Genomic DNA, 18,674 nt, shown 5'->3' on the forward strand with positions numbered 1-18,674 from the left:
ATTTTCAAAACGCAAAAAGGACTCCATTTAAAGGCACAATCCACAGAAAAAAGGGAAAACACTGCCTTTCCATATAATTTGTAGACTATTATCTGGACAGTTCACAATTCTCTTGCAGTTTAATTTTTGACAAACTCAAAACTCAGCTGTTGAACTGACTTATTTGCTGGTGGAAAACATGGAAAGTATGCTAGTAAGCTAGTATGTATGTTAGCAGTATGTATGTTAGCAGCTAGCAGTGTTTATGCTGTTGGTGCTATTTTAGGAATGCAGCTGGGGCAAATATAAGTAAAGATTGTGATTTAACTGTTTTGGAAAATGTACTTGTTTCCACCAAGAGCAACTGCAGATAAAAAATGGCTTTAAGCTAACTCTGGTTCAGTACATCAAATGGTAATATTAATGTGTAATATTATACAAGGTCTTGAGAATTACGGGGGAACAATAAGCATTCCAAGAACTCCTATACTTCTATCTGTATTTGTTGTTTTCTAGGAAGCTCACAGAGTGCTGTGTTTTGTAGTTACGAACAACTCTGGTGTTACTAATGTCAACTTAAGCTTTTTAACTACTACTTCAAATCAATTATCCTTGAGTCCCTCATTTCACTAGTTTGCGCTACCAAACCCACCACCTGCCTTCTACATCTTGTCTTTTTGGATCTCATGTGATTTCTGTTGTTATTAAGTCACTCACCTAAACTCCAATTATTACACCACTTATAAATAAATTACATCTTGACCTTACCATTCTCAGTAATTACAGATCAATTTCTAAACTTCCATACATGTCATAGCTGCTTTAAAACATTAAAGGCAGTCAATTCCCCACTTATGTGTCCAGTAATAGCTGTTTTCACACACACACACACACACACACACACACACACACACACACACACACACACACACACACACACACACACACTCCACTGAAACTGCTTTAGCCACAGTGATGCTGCCACTCCTCTATACCCTTATTGCTTGATCTCAGTGAAGCATTTGATACTGTTGATAATGGCCTGTTATTGTGCTGTCTTCAGTATCAGGTAGCCATCCATCACTTTGGTATGTGACTAATGTAAAAAAGTCTCTCATTGTATAATAACAACCTTTATGGCCCAGAAAGTTACATATGATGCACCCCAGGGCTCCGTCCTGGGTCCTCCTATGTTATCAGTAGGTGACTAATTACAATTTTGGGGGGTCCATTTTCATTGCTATGCTGATAAAACAAACTCATTCCAGTTCAACCCAGTTTATCTACAGTCCCACAAATCCCTGCCTATCGGAAACTTAAAAACTGAATGTCTTTTCCATGTACATACTTATTGTTGGATCAACCAAACACAACTGGGACGATACACTTATCTCACGATTCAATACTTTCACAATACTTGTGCGCTGATTCAATTCAGAAGTGATTCTCGATTCAAAACTGATTTCTTGATTGTGACCAACCAAAACCTAGCCTGGAGTTGTTAATATGTATTTTTTTTATGATATGGATTTGAAAATTGGGTTTACATTAAAACCTAACGCTGGCTTAACGCCAACAAAATTGCCCTAAATGTCACCAGACATTAAGGAATCATGTTAATTTCAAACACTGATATCACTGACAGTAGTAGTCCAGCCAGAATATTCACATTTGAAAAGCTCAGTTGCAGCCCACAAGTAATGTTTATGTTGTCATTCTGTGTTTTGGCCTGATGCGCCACCCACCATCTATCTACCAATCACCAAGTCAGTAGCGTTTCAGCATCCAGGTTGCCAGTTGCCACTGAGCTGCAGCTAGGAACATTGCAGACCATGTCTGATGTTACAAAACCAAAAAAGCCTCGTTATGACTCTCAAATACGTTGTGACAATTTGAGAAACAAAACAAGGGGATGTATAGGAGATGCCTTTGAAACAGGATGGGATGTCTGACTGTGGGTCACTTCACATTGTGTATGTTGCGCGTGTGCAGGATCACGTCCAACAACTGGCAACCCGCGTGAACTTAGACTCTGGCAGGGAGGGGGCGAGGAGTAACAGCTCTCTCCAGTGTTTTGAACGTAGGCCACAGTACCATTTCTAAACGCTTGGTGTCAGAGTTACATACTTCAACTTTAAATAGACATTAGATTTTATACATAAGCTTAACGTCAAGCTCCAATGTTAAACAGACACTGGAATTTGTACGTAGGCTTGATGTCAAACTCCAACGTTAAATAGACATTGGATATACATCCAATTTTGAAGTCTGGAAAAAAAATTTGGAAAATGCTGAAAAAACTAAAATCTTGGTCACCAACATTTATTAAATGGAAATATATTGACTTAAATATACACATTGACTTAAATATTAAGCAAACAACAAATGGCATCAAGGAACAGCACAACATTTTAAAACAAACTCTTCTAACGGCAGCTTAACATTGAAATTTAAACACAATTGAATAGCAGCTTAACTATTTACAATTTCACAGCAGCAGCTCATTACAGCTCTTCATTCTCAACATCATCCACCTTTTTTCTGCCATGTAGGCTACTGTATATAAATAAAGCAATAAATCTATATCGCTATAGTTATTTTTTGTCTTGACTAAGAATTATATTGCACAACCCAAACAATGTCTCTCATTAAGAAATACGATTAACCAATAAACGTGTTATCATGGTCAACAGCCAACACTCCAACACTCCTTAACACCTGTCTAGTTTTGTTTAACTAATTATTATAATATAACACATCTTCTTTGTGGCATCCATGTTGTTCCTACATAGGCCCACTAACTCGCCCATGAACACAAAGAAGTCAAAGTTTCCTACACCACACGAATGTAGCACTAATCATGGATTCAAATTCTCTTGTGGTAAGAAATAGAGGTGCGTTTCATGACTAAAACTTAAAAATGTCTTTAGAAAAAGTTATTCACACGTTGCACAACTATCAAATACTGTGAATTTTATAGTTTTGATTGCATTTGATAGTAATGCGTCAAACTCTGATTGTCTGTGTATGTTTCAGTTGATATGAAATCAGGGCTAAGTGCACAGGGTGCTTTAAAGCTTGACATGTATCAGGCCTTCTGTTGTGGCCTGCCATATGGTAGAATCAACCCCGACATGTCCACCTAACCTTTTCATGGTCACTGTGTTGGCTTGGACCAGAGTCCAAAGTCCAGTAGGGTAGTGTGAACACGATATACCTGGAAAAGTAAAGTGACTAAATGTGAGGTGAGGCTGACTAGACGTTGGATGTTGGTTGCTTTCAAACACAACTTAAAACAAACTAAATAACAACATCAGCATGAAGTTAGATTTTGACGTTGTTTGGATGTTGTCAATATAACGTTTAAACAACGTTTGGCTTTGGTTATTTACCCTACAACTGAATGTCAGAATTGTATGTATATTTTATGTAAACAGGTGACGTTAACTAAACGTTGGATATTGGTTGCTTGCCAACACAACTTAAAACCAACTAAATAACAATGTCAGCTTGATGATATTTTTATGTGAAACTGACATCAGCTTTAGACGTTGTCTCAACATTGGCTTTTAGTTGTAACGTTGCAACCAATATCCAACCAAGGACCAACGTTAATACAACGTCCTGTGTCAGCTGGGTGTGTATTCACCTTATGCTGCCCCACCCACTTCTCTTCCAGATTGAACACCATTGTATTCATCCTTGTGTTTTAGCTCTAGCATAGTTTTCTAGGTAATGGCATTGTCAGCAATGAAGAACATGATTGTGTGCAGGCTCATTTTAGACAGAAGGCTAGGAGGGTAATATGATGATGTTCAGGATGGGATGTCAAAGCCAGGAACATGTGAAGCTGATAGCTGCTGCAGTTCCTCTGGTACACATAGCTGCTTCATCTGATCTGCTTTTTTTTCAGCAGCTCCACACCGACTGAAGATCATCAGAGATTCAGGTCCACAAAGACATGAACTTCTCTCGTAAGTCCTTGTTTCTAATCAGACAGCTGCTTATTGATTTAAGGTAGCCTGACTAACCTGTAAAACCAGCTGATGAGGGATAATGCTAACATTATTTAGTTAACACTGTTAGCATCCTATTTTGTCTGACATTAATTATTAACTTCCTTATCTAATGCAGGAGGTTAAGGTTTTAGGAGATGTTGCTGTAATGCGTTGTGGTGTCTCTTATACTCTTAATAGCTAGTGTGAGCTGAATTTGTTCTATATCTCATAGTTATCCATGATGGACCTTCACAATATTCTCCAGCACAATAGTGTACATGATGTTGCATTGTTATGTAACATAAGAGTTACTCTCAAAAAGGACAAATGCATATTTGCAGCTTCAAGTTTTCTGTGTTACCTTGAACTCATCCTCAGGAACAGGTAGAAGTGTTAGGAAACAATAAATACAAGGTTTGCTTGTAATAAATATAAGGTTTGCTAGCTGATTTCTCAACAGCATCTGATGATGTCTGCTTTGGATGCAGGCATGAAGGAAGAGGAATGGAGGAGCTGAACCCTTGGAAGCCAGTCATCGTCAACCATCTGTACTGGACTGCAGCTTCCAATCCTCAAGGAAATCCAGATGTGGTCGATTGGCAAAGCAAGGTGAACCATGTTCAGGACATCCAAGCATGAACACAACACAATTGCATTTTCCTGTCGTGCACATCCATTTATGAAGGGAAAAGCATTGAATAAAAGAGCAGCCATAATCAGGTAGAGAATGTTGTGCACAACATGAGGCTGAACAGGTCCACTGTCAGTAGTGCTGGTTCATGCTTTATTTGTACCTGTTCCAATCTGCTCCTGCCAGAAAATAATCTGCTGGATAATATTATCAATATGCAACTCAGAAAGTGCAATGAGTCCTTTTTTTCAAACTCTGCAGATCCACTATGTATGAATAAATTATATTTGCAACTAAAGCATATACATATATATATATATATATATATATATATATATAATCAATGTGATTTTAGAGGGCACTTTACACATAGAGCAGGTCTAATCTGTACTCTTTAGAGTTTCTACAGGAGCCATAAACTGGAGAGCATAGCTACCAGAATAGAATTGGTGAAGGATGTTCAACTGCTGTGCCTACATCTTCTGAGCTTCTCACTGGAGACGTTTGACCCCCTCATTCTCCACTCCTTTGGATGTACAACAGGTGACTATTGCGTGATATTTTAAGAATTAGTGCCACTTAAACTTATCCAGTCTAACAACCGTACCCTCATTGATGTGCATGGGGTGGACGAGATATTAGAAACACTTCTCAGTATGAGGCCTTACTATTCAGCAGCACCATAAACTACAGCCTCTAAAATGATCATTAAGCTGAATAAACCAGTTTCAATAAAAACTGAACATTGGAAATTAATATGGCATGTTGTGCAGGGCTGATGAGATTACATTAGGTTTGGCTAGGTAAAACTAATAGACTGGCAACTTTTCACCAGTAGATCACAGAGAGTGCTGGTCAAGAACACCCTTTCCCACTTCCTACATAGGGTTGTGTCCTCTCACCCTTGCTCTTGATCATCTACAATGAGGACAGCAGACCCACACAGCCTCACTGTCACATTGTCATGTTCACCAATGATACAGTCCCCCGCTGTTTTCAGGCCTCTTACAGCACAACAGCCCATCTCTTGATGAGTTTGTTGAGTTGTGTGACATCTGCCTGGAACTTAATGTGAACAAGACCAAGGAGATGGTAGTGGCTTTCTCCAAAAGTGGAGGGAACTGGCTGCAGCAGTCACCACCACTATCCACGGGAAACCTGTAGGGATTGTTGAGGAATATAAGTACCTGGACACAATCCTAAGGAAGCTCAACTCCTTTGGGGTCAGCAAGGACATTCTCACAACATTTTACTACTCCTTTATTGAGAGTGTCATAACATTCTCCTTCACCTGCTGGTTCCACTCCATCAGCCTCCAGAACAGAAACTGCCTGCAGAGCACAGTCAAAGTCTATCTCAAAATGATTGGACTCTCTGTCAGAGCCCTCTCCCCCTGTGTGAGTTGCAGATCCTAAGGTCAGCTGGCAGGATCCTACAGGACCTTTCACATTTCCTGGACCCTGCATTTGAGTGGGGCCCTTTAGGACGCCTGCTTTGTTCCCAAGGCTGCTGAGCTCCTTAACTCCTAATCATCCCTGTATCTCTGCTCACCCTGCTTTCCCCCACTCCCACACACCCACATCCCTACAGCGACTTGCTCATGGCTTGACTGATGCTGCAAGTTAGCATGCACCCATCATAGAGCTACCCATCAATACATATACTGTGTCTACTGGATTATACTTTTATTGCACTAATATTATCATTCCTACTCAAATTAGAACAGCTCTTCTCTGTAAACTTCTAAGATCAAACTTAAAACTCATCTGTTCTCTCTACCCAACAATGTATAGTTTACTGTAACCATCTGGCCAACACCTGTGTATGTTTTAATCCTCTCTTTGCACATCTTGTTCAATGTTTATCACTAGTTTTCCCTTATTTTTTCCTAATTAACTGTGCTACATAATAATCCAATAATTTTATTGTTTGGGGCGTTCTTATGTTCTTGCTCTTTTGTGATTATGCATTTTAAATGAATGCTTTGGGTTACGTGTTAAGATCGTGATAAGGGCAGAGCTTCTGAGATGTTGTGTGCAGGACTTGGTTTAGCTGTTGGTCAGGAAACAATACCAGTGACCATATATGTCTGTAAGTGTCACACAAAAGTGGCCAAATTTATAATGTCTATTAACAGTTTGAATGTAAATATATCGAAGAAAGCTATTTATGCCCTTCACTACTTAAAATGCAGACATTTGAATTTGCAAACATTGCTCTGTGACATTAATCTTTACCACTATACTGTAAATTGGAAATGAAAAACTTGGTGAAAGTAGCTGTTTGCTGTCCATATGATCTTTGATTGGATGTTTGCATTCTCCTAAATGATTTTCTTTCTGTGTGTGATAACCTGGTATGAAAGCTTATTACGTGTGTTGCAATCAATGGCAGCCTAAATGATAATATCCAGTGCCCTACTTGAAAGCTGAAGGCCTGGGGTGTGAAACACCTGCCCTGCCGGTCCTCCCACTTCCTCTTGTACTGCCTTTCCCTGTCTTGCAGTCCACAGCTGTAGCAGCCATCACACAACCTCAGGCAGGCTAGTTAGCCCTGAGAAAAGAGCCTCAACCCCCGATCAATAACTTTAGTCTTGTCTGCCTAATTGCTCATTGGTCGACATTGGCGCCAGACTATATGTAAGTGCATGCTCCCCCGAGTGATCGACTTCGGCTCCATTTCCACCATTCCCACCTAGTGTTCGGCTTATGGTCTGCCCCTCTCTCTTTTCTCCTGTCCTTGCCTCTGTTCATCTATGTTCGCAATGGAGAAAACCTGACCTGATCGGCTTCTGCTCAGTTATCTCAGCAGGATGAGACCCCGAAGAGATGTGCTGCTCTCTCACCAGGCCCGTGTCTCCCAGGCTGCTCAGGTAAATATCCGGGTTTAATGACGAACAGGAAGATTAGCTAGTTACCCCCGTTCGCAATTTCATTGAGCGCCAGGAAATTAGCCGGTCTCGTTTGAGGTTTTCTGAACGGCTTATTATATGATCTAATGCAGACACACTTTATGAGTGTGGAGCAGGGTATGGAGAGGGCAGTATTGATTGTGCTCATTGTGAATTATGTGAATAGATAAAAGTGTGAGTGTGCATATATATTAGCCAATTATGCGCTCAGGTGCTAATGTTAAAATTCTGCTGAATAAATATGAAATATGCCTCTATCAGCATCCAACCTGTGTCCCCTCGACACTAGTCATTTGAGATGATAATTGGGATAGCATGTTTGCCTTTTTCTGATGAGACGAGATATTGTGATAGCTCTCCTCAGCCTGGATTTAAATGTGTATTGATCAATGTGAGGCTCAGGAGCTCAAATCAAAACAGCAGTGCAGCCCCCGCACACTTGCATATACTTGTGCCTTTGTTTTTCATATTATATCTTCAAGAAATTTTACAATCCACAGACATAAAACACCCGTTACTATATCACTGAAACATAAAAAGCTAATTTGTATTTGTTCTCGCCCTCTTTTTCCAGTAGTAGTGTGCTAATGTCATGATTTAAATGAAGTATTGATCAGTTTAGGAGGGGAGAATAGAGAGAGAGGGAGTGATTGTGAGGGAAAGAAAGCAAGACCAGGGTTATCGGTGGATCGCACACAGAAAGAGAGTGCTAACGGATGAGACACGTTTTAAGCGATTCTGTGAAATGGATTTCTGCATAATCTGTATTCTTAATTCAGGAATAACCGCCATGCTCTTTTGTTTTTGACGTATTGCGAGAAGCAAAAATGGACACAGAGACGACAAAACTGCTTTCAAGTGGACAGAAATGGAAAGAAAGGTCTTTTTTTATTCTTGTTTCTTGATGATTTCATGGAATATTTTCCAGCCAGTGTGCAGATGCTTAAATAATGGTTTGTCTTGGTTCCTGTCTGGGTCTCCATCTTGTCTCGCTGCCATTCCCTCTGCAACGACGACACTGCAGCAGCCTCAGGCACACTGGGCTAAAGCCTCTGTCCAAATGAACCAGAAGCTAGGTCTGTTTGTCTTCCTCTTGCTGTCCTCCCTTCCTTTCTCCCAAGCTCCCTCCTCTTTCTCTCTCTCTCTCTCCCCATCTTTGGCTCTCTCTCTCTCTCTCCCTTCATCCCGTCCTCTCATGTGATTTAGCACAGCAAGGTTGTATTAATTAGTGGCCTGTTTATTATTGTTGACGCACTTACTGGACAGGCAGCTGTTTGCTGTTTATCTCGCCATTTGCTGGACATTATAGTATCAAAGCTGTTTATAGCTACTCTGTGTTTTACTGTAATACAGTAAAATGTTATCATCCTTGCATTAGTTATCACATAAATGTACACATTTGTGGTGTACTTTTATTTATAGATAACCTGCGTTGATAGTCATGTGAAGTTATTTATTTGTAATTTTTTCAACTATGAAATCTTAACTGAACCTGATCATGTTGTTGATTTTTGAAAAGAAGACATTTTAATGTATCACATTCACATGGTGTAGTCAATATTGAATCACTGATCAGCTGATGTTTTTTATAATAAAGGCTGGATCCTACTTATCAGTTAGTATATTGTTATTTCACTGTGCAAATGCTAAGCGTGTTTAGAACACATATTGATTCAGTTTTGGGAGAAATTAAGCTTTATCTTTTGTTGTCCTCCTAACACAGAATTAGCAGCTTCAGGCAGATATCAGGCCAGTATTTGAAGGGACAAGACTATGGCAGGCTTTATGTCTGAGTACATGCATAATAGAATAGAGAACCATGGTGGATCTTAGCCTCAGCTACAGAGTGAGCAGGTTGCCTGCGCAAAGAGGATAGGCTCTGTGTACTGGATTGATTTTTCTCCTCCTCTCGCCGCCCTGCCTCCTTTTGTGGTTCAATAGCTGGACATCCAGGAGCAGGGATCTCTCAGTCGCAGTCTGAACTACACGAGAGCCGACTGGATCTCCGGAGGAACATTGTCGCATGCAGCAATACCAAAAGCAGCTTCAGAGACAGAACAGCAGGCCCAGGAGCTCCAGAGTCAGGTATTGTGTCCACTGCTAGGCCCAGGTTTTTCCAGCAGGCCTCAGACTCAGACCCATCATGATTCATGTGCCCATCATTATCAGCGCATTTTGAGAAAAAAGGCATTGTGAAGAGCACCTTTAAATACTTCCATCCCACTGTTGTTTTGGTTTTGCAAGAGTCAGCTTACAAAGTTGAATGCAGCTTGGGGATAATATGAAATTGTATATACAGTATGTGTATGAAGACAGACAGACAGATGAAAAAATGCAAGCATTGTGGCACTTCAGTATGTGAAGCATTTAAATACACTAGAGCAGCACATGCAGAAAAAAGTGTACACCACAGAGACAGGCATGGAAGAATGCCCACTGCACTACAGTAAGTTAGACAGGTAAACATGTTCTGCATGACAAAAAGGCACTTTGTCACATTGACATTGAAGTAAAAAAAACCTACATTTCTAGTGATTGATGACTAGGGTTTCCAATGTGTATTTAGAGAAAAAAAACTCTGTTTGCCACCTTCCCTAGAGAAAATACTGACCAATCTGAACCCTTGACTGTGTTGATTGCTGGTGGCTGTCACCTGTTGCTAAGCCTCTCGGCAGACTCTGCTTATGGTTTTCAATCAGAGCCTCAGGTGTCATTTCAGTCGCACTCTCTGTATCGTTGAGTGGAACATTCACAGTGCTGCCTTAACCAATCTAACTCACTCTGTGAATCTCTGCCTATTTCCTCTGTCTCCCTACCACTTTTCTTGTCCTCATTAACCTAAATGATCTAAATGATGATTTTCACTCACTTTTCAGCTGTCACTTATTCACAGGTTACAATTTTTTTCAGGCATTTTAAATTAAAGGTACTGTAAATTGAAAAACGTTGTTTTTTTTCCGCTAATTGAACTATAGAGCAATGTTACAATCAATAATGTAATTGAACTTATTTTATAACACGTAACCTTCTAATATGCTTATTCAGAAGGGATGCACATGTGCCGAACAAGCATGAAAATTACGTGATGCACATTCTGCTGCCTGTGATTGCTCATTACCCAAGTATCAAACAGCAATCACACTAAAAGGGTCCTTTGACGCAACTTAGTTCATCCATTTATGTACTGCCTGTCGTGGTCCATTAAGTCATATTACTTCCAATCTTTAACCTTCAGAGAATACTTTGTAAGTCTACAGCTGTCAAGAGTCATGGCGGTATGGCCAAAAAATGTAATCCAAATGTTTTTCAAGTTTGGGGTCAGCCCACAATTTGCCTGCAAAATGCATAAATGAAACATACTTTTTAGACATTTAAGCAAGAGTATAAATGACCTACACCACCTGTAAGGCTGTCATCAATATGCATAAAATACAAGTTGTCCAATACAGCTATTGACATGGGCATCCCATGTTATCAGAGCATAAAAGTCCAATCTCCAAATGATCTGCACTGTTTGTGTTTTTTGACAAGACATTAGCCACCCGACTCTGCTAGTTAGTGCCAGCCACCTGGCAGGTAGTGACAGACAGTACACAGTAGGATCTAGAAACTGTAATCGGAAGTTATACACAAAACAATAGCATAAATCAGTGTGCAGGGTCATTTTCAGTCTGTCCCTCTTTTAAATGCGACTTTTACATTGACTACGAGATAGCCAGAGCCAGCTAACCACCTGGACTGAAGAAAGTTCCAGTAAACTATGGTAGGCTAACATGTTGTGCACAGGGAGGTACATTGTATTGTATTTTAAATGTATACCTAATTCAAGGATTTCGATTCATTCCTATCAAAGTTGTTTATTGGCGCATGAAAAAAGTCTGCCATGTTTCTGCCATACAGAATGTACACTAGTTCTTCTCTAGCTGAGCCAGTTCAGAGCATGCACATCCCAGACCCATTGAAAGAAAGATTGTGATACTCTCTTATGGGAATATGCGGAAGTAGCACATGTCTAGGGGTGACCAGTAGTTCCAAACATATAGTTCCACTTTTGCACCCCATTCATTTTCAGTCTTTTCCAAGCACACTTACTGGTAAGTTTTTGGGACATTTTAACATATTAATGGACCTCTCATGAATCTATTCATTAGCAGTATTATGTTGTCAGCTTTAGTTTTTGAAATAATAGTTTATTAGATTATAATGCAGATAGCTTATGTAAGCAACACTTTGCTAGCTACCACAGCCAGATGTCACTTGGCCTACATGACCTCAAATTATTTGTTGTTACTTAGTATACAAAGTTTATCTTCTGTTATTTGATTTATTAAAGTTAGCAAAACTTAGTTTCAACCATATTAGTATTTCTGATTACAGTGATTTGTAGCTAGCTCAAGTAGATAACATAGCTAGCTATCTTGTATCTAGCAAGGTTGTTACTTGGTTAATTCAATCATTACACACATAGTTTCTTAGGTAGTGCAAGTGATAAGACAATCAGCATCATGTGAATGATCACAGTAAAAAGAAAATATAACTTAAGGTAGCAAATAACCTCATTTTTTTCTGTTGAAGAGCTGACGTGAAAGCATCAGAGACTAACTTTGATGACGTAGCAAGCCAATTATCTATAAAGGATCCAAAAAGCAACAAGGTATGTCAATGTCATATTTAAAGCAGGAGTTGGTAACTTGAGGAGAGAGAGGACTTAGCATCAAATTTGAAGAAGTACAACTGTCAGATCCCTCCCCCCTCCCTCTCTGCTGCACTACTGCCCTGCCTCCAAAGTCCCTCCCCCAGAGGAGGCTGACGCGACCACGTGCATGAACTACACTCCACACAGCTAGATATAAAACGCTTTACAGTGACTTTCACATGGCTATATCTTACCTAGAAACTCGGAAATATGAGCTTGACTGAGCTGAGGAGGAAGGGGGAGGGGGCTGTGTGTGATTGACAGCTGTCAGACACTCCATCAGACACAATCCTGGCTCTGATTGGTTCTTTTTTCCGGCCGCGGTGGATTCTGGCAATTTGCAGTAGGTGGGGCTAAATGAGCCTGTTTTTTTTTTTTTTTTTTTTTACAGATTACTAGTTTCATGTAATGCTGTCTTTACATAGTGACAGTCTTAGCAAATATGACAAAAAGTTACTTTTATAAGACTTACCAACTGCAGCTTTAAGGAATGATCAGCAGCTAGCCTAACTGTGCAGCCAGCACAGAATCGCCAAATATATGAAATTAGAAAATCAGCCTCTGTCTCTGCTCCCAAATGCTGTGGGCGAGTCCGCCAAATTCGCTGAAACCCCGCCCCCTACCAAGTGCCACCTGTCAATCAAAATCACCACCACTACCTGAAACATGGACGCTACATCTGAGTGCTTTCTGCTGCTAACTCCGCTGCTAACTCAGCTACCTGGCAAACTGTAGACTATAGTAGTAGTAGTGTTAGATGTAGTAACAATAACTCACCACTAGGCAGGTTAACCACTAAGGAGAGCGGCCTCTCGATCTTCTATTGTAGGGGAGGGGCCAAGGTCATGCGGCCATACCACTGCGTCACGGTGCTCTGTTTTTTGCAGGCTCAGAAAATCAGGAAAAATGAGAGTGAGAAACAGTTTAAGGCTCTATCTCCACAATTCAGTACTGCATAGTTATCAGCCTTTTCACGTTTTCTGTAACCATTTCCCAACATGTATAATGTGTTTAGTAAATCAATTAATTGACTTTACACAATTGCATAGGACATAGGAGGGAGGAGTCGTTGTTGCTGTTCAAGTTTTTTCAAAGTGCTGTGTGATATGCAAGAAAGGTAAGAGTCGCTTTAATACACCTCTATATGGGTATTAGTTGCATGAAGCACATCAAGACGGTACTCGATTGGTGGCAATGACATCAGTGATCTTTTGCTTCAGGTCGTTGATGTTGCGTATCTTTGTTCGATACAATATCTTTAACATAACCCCATAGAAAGAACAAATCTGATTAACATATTTCATCAATTGCTTTTGTAATGAATCTTTTAAATTGTGAAGAGACCGTGGATATTATTTGTTCTTATTTATTTATGCACATGATGTGTTTATTTGTGTATATGTATGAGCTACTGGATACATGAATTTCACCAATGGGATAAATAAAATCTATCTATCTATCTATCTATCTATCTATCTATCTATCTATCTATCTATCTATCTATCCATCTATCCATCTATCTATCAGCAAGATGTGGAGGACCATTGCCACCGCTGTGACAGCTGTGCTGCATGTAAGGGTCCCACATACAGATCTCACACCCCGTTTCAAACTAAGTGCCCAATGGAGAGGGTGGGGATGGATGTCCTTGGTCTCTAGCATACTGCCTTCCTAATCAAGAGGCAGAGATCATAGTGGAGGCACTGGTGCAAGGAATGTTCAGCAGATTTGGGGTCCCCAAAGTTATCCACACCGACCAGGGCAGGAATTTTGAGTCCCATTTGTTTACTGTTATGTGTGAAAAACTGGGCTTCCATAAAACCCGCACCCCACCCTTCTACCCTCAGAGTGATGGACTGGTCGAGAGGTTTACTTGCACTGTGGCACAGCAGCTGGCCATTGTGACAGCTAAACACCAACAAGACTGGGTACACGTGTTCCACTCATGCTAATGACATACTAGTCTACTGCACAAGACTCTTGCTCCCCAGCCCTTCTCTTGCTGGGCAGGGAGATTCCGACTCCAGCTCAACTGATGATGGGGAAACCGCCCATGTTCCTCTGGGCCCTGAGTATGCCATAAAGCTCAAGGACCACTTACTGTAGAATCTGTTCATACATTTGCCATAGACCAGCTACGGTGTGCAGAAGCAAAACAAAAGAGGAACTACAACATGTGAGCCAGAGGAAGACCCTTCAAGTGTCCCAAAGCTGGACAGTGAAAGGGTGGGACTTTGCAGGGTCTCGGAGAAATTGGGGGAGGTTGTGTCTAGGGTCCAGCTGCCTGGAGGAAGGAAAGTCACCTTGCATCAAGACAGGCTGGCCCCCTATCAGGGTACAGCCACCCTACCGGGACTGGAGTGTCACAATCAAGGTATTTTGTCGGGGTCTGCTTGTTGTAGGTCTAGATGTTGTTTGTCTTTGCTGGTTCTACTTGCCCTTTTCATCTGGCTTTTACTTTCAAGATACCCATCGCTGGACAGCACAATTTTAACACAGCTTGAAGTATCTGTTGTTTGGAACAGCCCCTTGATTTGCTGGACTAGATCAAAGACATCTTACAACGACCAACAAAGTGCACCAGACTTGAATACCTTCAACTTCAGCAATATACTGTGCTCTCCTTCAGGACTCTCATCATTGCGCTTAATTGCATTTAGGCTTTCATCACAAATGTTTGAATATCTGATTACTTTATTCACAGTGATAATATAAGATAATAGAGAGCGGTCAGTTGAGAGGTCAGTTGTAGGGTCATCAGCTCTTCCACTCTGAAGCCAGGACTGAGAAAAGTCTTCTTTGTGTCAAAGAAGTCCACCAAAAAGCTGTTGTCATCTTCCTGATAGCTTCCTGGTTTCACTGTCAAAAGAAACTGTCCAACTGATCTTAGTTCCTGGTGATACTCCACTGGAGTTGGGACTGGATTCTTCTGTCTTATGCAGCTGAATAGGATTTTGAGACAGTCTTGTTGGTCCACACAAGTGTCCCAGGACCTTCATGTATAGATGTTTCCATCACAATCCCTGTTTGCACAGGCTTCCAACTCAGTTGTCCAATCTTCAGGCCATATAACAGTTGGATCATGTGCTGGTGAAATTCGATGTGGTTTTGGTACACCTCCATTTTGTGCCTGCTCAGTACCATAACTGGGCGGCAAGAAGACATGATGTCAAATGCATGGTCTACCTGCTCCGGGAGCTATGCTGTTGTCCAGTAAGAGGGAGGTTGTTGTTCTTACTCTACCATGCATTTCAGGCCAGCACTTGTTGCTTTGCTTAAGACATTCCAACCCTGGGCCCACCTTCAACTTGTCAGTAATGTCCAGAATGATTTGTTTGTAATTTGCTGCAATTAGTGGAATTGCCATTGTAGTGGTAAGCCACTACTTGTTTCTTTTGTGTCGTGCTCCCTTCCTTCCTCTCCTGTGAGGCCAGGTAATGTCATATCCCAATAAAGCTACCCTGTTCCCAGATGCAGCTCCTCGCTTGGTGTGATTCCACACACATTCCAGACATCACAATTTCATTGTAGTCATGAACATATTACATTAAAACACATTGAACCTTGATGCACAAGTAAAAATGTCCAAATGTGAAGTATAAACATAAATTACTAGGGGTGTGACGAGATCTCGCGGCACGAAATCTCGCGACGATATTTCTCGTCGAAGTGAATTTTGTCTCGTGAAGCTATAATTAAGGGCCGCACCAAAACAAAAAAAAGACGATCGGTTTTCTATCACTCATCTGCACGTCATGTCTTCTTTTTATAATGTTAATGATCATTAACCTTGTTGCAGCTTCTACCTGCTGAGAAGATCTCAGTCAGAAGTATAAAAGGAGGAGAGGAGCATGTTAACTCTCTCTACACTGAGCCTGAGGTAGGACGAGCGGAGGAATCTAGCGCAGCTATGGAAGCCTAATGATGCAAAAAGTAATGAGTCACACTACCAAATTGTAACACAATTTATATTTTGTTGTGTGATACAGGATTTGTGCAATTTACTTATTTCTGTGTTTTTTATTGGCAATATGATATAATTTGATAATTGGATACTTTATTTAATTTGTATTTATATATTAGAATTGTTTCTACTCTTTATAATTTACTTTTTAGTATTTGTGATTGTATCTAACCTTTGTATTTATGGTTGTTTTTTCCATAAATTCCAAAATTATCCATCTATAAAATATCTATATGGGGAAACCTTTTACAGTGCTGCAAACTGCATGATAATTATATATTTAGAAAGTAGAACTAAAAATGATTAGTTAAAACATTTCAATTCAATTTCCATTTTGTGAATTTCAAATAAAAGAACAATCATTTATTTCCTCATTGAAGTTTTCTTAAAAATATAGTTAAAATCTCGTCTCGATCTCGTGAACTCAATATCGTGTCTCGTCTCGTCTCGTGAGCTGAGTGTATCGTCACACCCCTATAAATTACAACAAATAGTTTTCTTTTATTGTAATTTCTTGTGATGGCCAGCTTGCTTCTGCTGACTTTTTCTATCCAACTGCATTGGCTTTCGATGTGCACTTAATCTGGGCTTCAGTATTTTAACTGCAACATGGTTTCTTTTTTTCTTTTTTCTTTTTTACAGCTCCCAGTTCTCTCCAGGAGTGACTTAAATCAAGACCCAGTCTCTTCTGGGGCCTATGACATAACCTGCTTCTGGCAGTGCAATGCCCTCACCAAAAAATTCAAGTGAGTGTAGCATTAACCGTGGCATGGAGTTTGAATCTTTTCATTATTGTTGTATGGATAAGCATTTGACTGTTATTCTTGTGTGTGTCTGGAGAGGTTTTGTGCAGTGATCATCCAGTGAAGCTTATTGAGGACTCATGACCAGGCATCCAGATCTCCTTTTCTCCCTACAGTGGCAGTGAATAGTATTGGGTTCACCTTACTCCATTTTAAGCATGTACTTACGCACCCTTTGTTGTGCTATTCACAAACCAGTCTAACAAATCCAAATCTAACTGCTTTACATTGCAAACAGTTGACTTCTGTATGTATAGTCATGTTGTGTAAAACTCATACTTTTGTGTGGTATAGCTTATCGAAATGGTGGTACTTGGTCATAAATACCTACTAGCTACATTTTCCAAACTGTGTTTTTAGAAAAAAACATTTTCCCACAGATATATCGGAAACTGTAGCAGGTGAACTCTAAACCCTCTAAAATATTAAAATCTATCAAGTTTTATTGTCACCTACACAGTCTTAAACAGTATAATTTATAGTGAAATTCTTTGCCTAGCTCCAGAACTAAGCTAACCATTTGATAAATACAGTATAAAACTAACAATAGAATAAAAATGAATCTAGCAATTAGTTAAAACAAAATAGAATAATTCTGAAGCTGGGGTGATAAAAGTCCAATTTCAAATCCTCGAATCCTGTTGGAGCAGGATGCCTGCATGCTTTGGAATGGAAATATTATAGATGGAGAAGATGTGTGTAGTTGTAGAGAGCATGATCAACAGCTATTGACCAAACATCTTTTTTGGCTTAAATTGAGCAGCTGGCATGATTGAGCAATTTTGACCGTAAAGGCAGGAGAAAAATATTATTGCACACATGCTGTAAATGAAGTATGTATGCATTAATATTTTTCATATCTGTTCCCTAAGCCATGGGAACAGTCCCCATTCCCTCCACAGAAAAACTGATTAATGCTGTCAATCCACAACTTATCATATATATTGAATATAAGTGTTGTCAATGTAGTAATTGTAATGTGGACTTATGAATAAAATAGCAGCAGAATGCTGAACAAGTGTTTTTTACTTTAACAGGCTAAATGTAAATTGAAACAATAGTCCTCAGTAGCTCATAGTAGCATAGAATCGCTGCCATTTGTAGCTCTGCTTTATGATATTGCCGCCTTGTGTAGTAAGTAATTTAATGTAGATAAATATAAATAATAATATCAACTATTAGATGTATTGCATGAATTACTGTAAATATAGTCACTGCAGCTGTCTGTCCCGCTGAACACTGGTCAAACTTGTTGACAACATGGATTTGTTTGAAACTATTGAGAGCTACATGAACCACATGATCATGTGAAATCAATTCCCTCTTTCAACACTGTATTTTATGTATACATTTTATCATTAAAATGTATAAATAAACTTGAAAAATGTTGCAATAAAGTAAAATCACATGGAATTGCTTTTTTAGTTTTATAGATGAACATTTCAATTGTGTATGCTAAAGCTAGCACATACACAGACACATGGGTTTATATGATTAAATCCATAGTAGTCAGGTGTCCACATGTAACAAAGGTAAAAAAAAAATACTCATTAAACACTACGGAGATATGCCTGCATTTATTTGCAGGAGTGATTCTACTTTACCAGGCCTTTCAATAGACACAACAGGCAATGTTTATGCAGCTTGTGAGGAACACTTTATTATTGTTTCATGTTCTGTCTACAAAGCATT

Source organism: Scomber japonicus, chromosome 1 (genome assembly GCF_027409825.1).
Source record: "Scomber japonicus isolate fScoJap1 chromosome 1, fScoJap1.pri, whole genome shotgun sequence".
Lineage (NCBI taxonomy): Eukaryota > Metazoa > Chordata > Actinopteri > Scombriformes > Scombridae > Scomber > Scomber japonicus.